Below are 6,235 nucleotides of genomic sequence, written 5' to 3' on the forward strand. Positions count from 1 at the left end.
ACAGCCATGAAAACTCAGTTTAAAAAAAAAAATATATATATATATATATATATATTGGTGGCAGCTGGGAAGCTCAGTGAATTGAGAGCCAGGCCTAGAGACGGGAAGTCCTAGGTTCAAATCTGGCCTCAGACACTTCCCAGCTGTGTGACCTTGGGCAAGTCAGTTGACCCCCATTGCCTACCCTTACCACTCTTCTGCCTTGGAGCCAATTCACAGTATTGACTCCAAGATGGAAGGTAAGGGTTTAAAAAAAAAAATATATATATATACACACACACACACACACACACACACACACACACACACACACACACACACCACATTGCTTTTAAAGCTAAGCTAGCTACTGAAGTGACTAAACAATAAGAAGCCACTGAAATTCCTTAAATTACTCTATCTCACCATCTCACCAGCTATGTATGGTTAAGTATTTATTGTAGCATTAAGTGGGTGGCCAAATCTGGATCTGGGATCATTTTATTTTTCTTTATTTTATTTCTTACTGAATTTTATTTTTTTCAATTGTATATAGAAACAGTTTTGGACCATTTTTTATTTTAATTTTTTTAAACCCTTACCTTAATACTGTGTATTGGCTCCAAGGCAGAAGAGTGGTAAGGGTGGGCAATGGAGGTCATGTGACATGCCCAGGGTCACACAGCTGGGAAGTGTCTGAGGCAGGATTTGAACCCATGATCTCCTCAATCCACTGAGCTACCCAGCTGCCCCCTTGACAATTGTTTTCTGACATTTTGTGATTCAGATTTTCTACCTCCCCAAGGCAACAGAGAGTCTGTTATAGGTTATATCAATGCTTTCGTAACATATTTTTCCACGTTCTTCATGTCATGACTGGAGCCACATATCACACAGATAATCTAAACCTCATGAAGGAAATAAAGTAAAGGATGCTGTGCTTTGATCTGCAATTAGAATCCAACAGTTCTTTAGCTGTGGATAGTATGTTTTTTTAAATTTATCTGAAGTGATCTGGGATCATTTTAAACCCTGTTCTATAGGACAGCATTAGAAGGGCATGTTGTGGTTCTCTAATATTTAGGCACCCACTGAATGGTTCAGGAGAATCCCAGTGTGTGCCCATTCCAACAAACCCAACTGAACCTGGAAGCCACGTGGTCTTGACATATGGACTATATACTAGCAAACCAGGTTTTTTGTTTTGTTTTGTTTTGTTTTGTTTTAAACCAAATCTCCTAAAACCAAGAACTCTCTCCATGTATAGGGATGGACTGTAAGGACTATAAGGAAATGAAAAAGGCAAAGTTAATTTTTTTTTGCTCTTTCAACCTCCTCTATCTGGGTGGCTAGTCTTCCTCACTGCTTTTCTATTTGTCTATCAAAAAATCTGTACTAAAGAAAAGTATCCATGGTTAAGTAGTTGTTTGATCTTGGGCAATTCCTTCACCTTTCTGGGTCTCCAGTTTCTTCTCTGAAAAATTAGCATTTTGAATTAGAAGAAGTCTAGGTCCTTTAACAGTCAATGATGTGTTAGTAAATGTCTAACAAACACAACTCCAAAGACCCACAGACTTAAGTTTAGTCTGCATTATTAGCATTTTCTCTCTGACTTTAAGTCTGGAAAACCAATAAGGCAATAAATTAAGCCCTGATTTGAAGCATTTGCCCCTTTTCCAGGTGTAAATATTCACACTGAAAATTTAACAACCTGCTCAGTCCGACAGGAAGTAGTTCTAGCACATCCCCTATTTTTAGCTATAACATTCTATGTTTCTATGACCAAGAAGATCTGATGTGTTGCCTCTCCCAGAATTTCAAAATTAGGAGGAATGTCAGTTCAATCTATACCTGGTCAAAGCAATCCTGACTTGTACTTTGGAGATTTATTTTTAATCCAATTATAGGACTTTTCTACAGTATTTTATTTTTCTTTATTTTCTACATTTTTAAATTTATTTTTTATTTTCTACATTAGTTTCTGCATTCATTTATTTTCTGCATTACTTTTGCCTACATTATTTTCTACATTAATTTACATAATTATAATAGCACGATTCTATAATATAATTGTAATAAAAATAAATATAACTTTTAAAAATTATATCTTTTTAAACTCAGTCCATCATTTTAGACTTTTGAGCTTATTTTGGATTCTATTACTCAACAAATTAGCTATTTCTCCCAGGTTTGGGCCAGTCACGTATTTGATAAATATTCCTTTTATGTCTTCAAGACATTAATAAAAATGTTGACCCTAGTAAGGCTGAGGTCAGATCCTGGAGGCATTCCAATAGAGGCCAATTCCAATATTGTGCCATTGATGATGGCACATTATTCTTTGGGTCTAGTCATTCCAGCTGTTTTAAGTCCACATAATTACACTATTGTCTTTCCCACAGTTCTCTATCTTGCCCACTCAGAAGACAAGAAAGCTTATCAAATGATTTGCTGAAATCTAAACATCTAAAGGTCCCCTTTAACTTTATCTATCATTCTAGTAACCTCTTTAAAAAGGGGAAAATAGTTCTTGGTCTTTGTAGTTCTCAGACCAACCTTAATTAATGGATTCTAGAATTTTGCTAAGAATTAAAGTTTGTTAACTTGCATAGTTTGTAGGGTTCAACTCTTCCTTTTGTTTGGGAGGAAGGAGATCAAAAAACAAAACAAAACAGGTGACAACCTAGTTTTATGAAATCCTCAGACACCCCTGGATCACCCTAGGTAGGATTAGTAGGTTTGTCCTAGACTGAACAACAACAACAAAAAAAAACACCTTCAAGTACTCTAAAATCTCACCCTACATGGGATTAGTAGAAGTAATCAAATCTGAAGTACCCTTTTGTCTTAGAAATTTCTCCTACAAATCTAGGCATCTCCCAAGTAGTCCAGCCCCAGGCCCGAATTCCCCTTCCCTTGCCTCCTTATAATCCAATGAGTCTCCTTCCTCTTCCTCTCTAAAGGGTAAATAAGACTCTAAGTTCTTCAGTTCTATGGAAAATCCCACAATGAAGATTCCCATTCCTAGTGCATTTTCCCAGAGGCACTGTTCACAGTCTCAGAGTTTGGCTTGCTGTGGTATTGGTGTTCTGTGTGAGCATGACTCTGTATGGTGGTTATAAGAACATTGTCTCCCTTGCCCTGATTAAAGGCTTTTTCTTTTGTAACTACTTTAATAGTGTGTTTTTCCATTCCCATTCTCCAAGATCTTTCAGAGACCAGAACTGTACTTTAGCAATCATACCCACAAATTTTTAAAATACTCTAAGATATAATTTATGCTTCAATTCATTTGAGAATATCTAGCTATACTTTTAAAATCCCCTTATTTATCGGTTTGTGTTTGTATTTTAATAGGGGCTTCATATCTTAACTCAAAGAAATTAATTTCTGATTATGGAAATTTAGAAACTAATCCACCTGAGAAGTCATTATTTTGAGGGCCAGGAATACTTTTTCCAGGGGTAATGAAGCTATTCCATATAGAACAATTTATACTATGATAACATTATAAAGAAAAATAATTCTGAAATACTTGAGAACTCTGATCAATGAAATGACAAATTTCAGCGTATAAAAGGTAAAGCATGTTGCCTGATAGCCCAGAATCCCAGTGGACTCAAAATATAGAATGAGACATATTTTTAGATTTGGTCAAAGAGAAAATTTACTTTGCTTTACTATGAATATTTGTTATGAGGGCTTTCTTTTCTTCTTGTTCTTCAATTAGAGAGGTAAAGGGAGATATGGGCAAGAGAGGGACATGCTTGTTAATTAGAAAAAATAATAAAGTTAAACTTTAAAAATAATTTAAAATGACAAGTGAACAAAAGGACATATTCATCATCATTGTCTTTATTTTTATTTTTTTTAAACCTTTTACCTTCTGCCTTAGATATCTTGGAATCATATCACTTCCAAGACAGAAGATCAGTAAGGGCTAGGCAACTGGGGTTAAATGACTTACCCAAGGTCACAAAGCTAGGCAGTGTCTGAGATTAGATTTGAACCCAGGATCTCCCATCTCTGTCTGGCAATCCATCCACTGAGCCATCTAGCTGTGCCTATTATCATTATCTTTAAAAATAGACCATTGAAGGGTGCAATTAGGCGAGCTCAGTAGATTGAAAGCCAGGCCCGGAAATGAGAGGTCCTGGGTTCAAATGTGGCCTCATACTTCCTAGCTGCGTGACCCTGAGCAAGTCACTACCTTTTTTATTCTTGGGTGGTGGCTATAAATAGTTAACTAAAGGAAATTCCTCTCTAAAATAAAGAATTTGGATGCAGGATATATTCTGTTTAAATCACAGCTAAATGGGAATATATTCCTTTTCATCACAGTGCACCCCCTCTCCTTTGATCAGCTAATTAGATTTAATATAGATTAACTACAGGTGGATAGGATAGGGATAGAAGAAAAAGAAAGGCAAAAATGGCTGTGAATAGGAGCACTAGATCTGGCCAGAATTCAGAAATGCTACATGAAAATTTTTCATAGCTATGGATACTGCTATTATATTTTTTATATCATCATTATTGAGTGCATTGTTTTGGTTTTTCTTCCAGCGGGACAAAAGATAACCAGACAGCTGCTGCAGATTTCCTTCCCAAGTAATCCAAAGCCATCTGTCACAAGAGGCTACATGCCAATTCTTCCAAGATTCAAATTTTTCTTATGTGGGCAAAAAATGAGGAACTGAGAATTTTGCTACTTTCCTTTAAACAGACCCACATTAAGAATTCACCTGAGAATTATTTTTCTAAGAGAAGATCAAGAGATTGACTAGCCTAGCTGGGATAGCCTTCATCAGTGTGCTTTGCATTGATGAAGAGCTGCTCACTCAGAGAATGGAGGAGGAAAATACATATGTCCCTGATCTGGTTAAATTCACATTTTTTAGCTTCCTTGGGTGACTGCAGGGATGCTACCCATGTTGGTGGTGTTACCCAACATGCCAACTTTCTCCTTCTCAAAGTGCTTCTCAGAGGGTCTTTTCTCCTGGAATGAAATCGTCTCATTACAAATGATTAAATTGGTTTTCATAAATTAGTCTCATATGATTTTAAGCAACAGAGGTCATCCTCTGTAGGGTCTAAACTTAGAGGTGGCCCCAGACTGACAGAACAGACAGCTAGAAGTTCAGGTTGAATGAAGGAACAAAGAATCTTCTACTACACTGGTCAAAAGCTACACAGGAGGAAAATGGAAAATTCAAATACAGGCATGCAAATTAGAACTTACAGCAGGTGTTTGTTCTGAAATCTCTGTTCAGTTATTTCTTCTGGTTTCTTACAGTCATCCAGTCTCAAGTAGAGGTTTTTTTGTCTGCCGGGCACTTGAAGAGGTGATCTGAGCTAGTCTCATTTAAGCACATTAAAAATTAACTCTTTGAGGATCACAATGGGGAGACTACTTTATATAATATATAGATGAAAAGAAAATCTGAAAAAGCTTCTGGATTTATTGATAAAGCTATGTAATTTTCAAAAATATGTTAATATTTTATTTAAAGTCTCTAGAGTTATAAGGTACCATTGTGTAACATCATTTCATTTGACCACGTCTAACCTGGACTATTGAAATAGTCCCTGAATTGGTCTCTCTACCTCAGTTTTTTTCTATGCCTATCCTCCTTCACACAGCTGCCAAAGCAATTTTTCTAGTCATTTTCAAGACCCTCAATGAAACTCTTTTGTTGTTATTCATTCAATTCAATTGTGTCCAAGTCTTTGTGACTTCATTTGGGGTTTTCTTGGCAAAGATACTGGAATGAATTTGCCATAGTTTTTCTCCAGTTCATTTTACAGATGAGGAACTGAGGCAAACAGGGTTAAGTGATTTGCCCAGGATCATGCAGTAGTTAATGTCTGAGGCCAGATCTGAACTCAAGAGATGAATTTTCCAGACTCTGAGTCTGGCACTTTATCCATTGAGCCACTGTCCTCAGTAAACTCTAATGATTCTCTATTGCCTTCTAAGATAAAATATAACTCCTCTGTTTTACTTTTAAAGCTCTTTAAAACATAGCCTTAAACTACCTTTCTAGCTTCATCATATTTCTTCCCTTCACTCCCACCATGGTCTAGTTAAATTGGCTTTCTGTCTATTCCATCTACATGACATTCCTTCTCCCTTCTCTGCACCTTGTAGAATCCCTTATTTCCTTCATAACTCCTCTCAAGCCTTTTTCTCTTCCTTCCTTCCTTCCTTCCTTCCTTCCTTCCTTCCTTCCTTCCTTCCTTCCTTCCTTCCTTC

This window comes from Gracilinanus agilis, chromosome 2 (assembly GCF_016433145.1).
Source record: "Gracilinanus agilis isolate LMUSP501 chromosome 2, AgileGrace, whole genome shotgun sequence".
Taxonomy (NCBI): Eukaryota; Metazoa; Chordata; class Mammalia; order Didelphimorphia; family Didelphidae; genus Gracilinanus; species Gracilinanus agilis.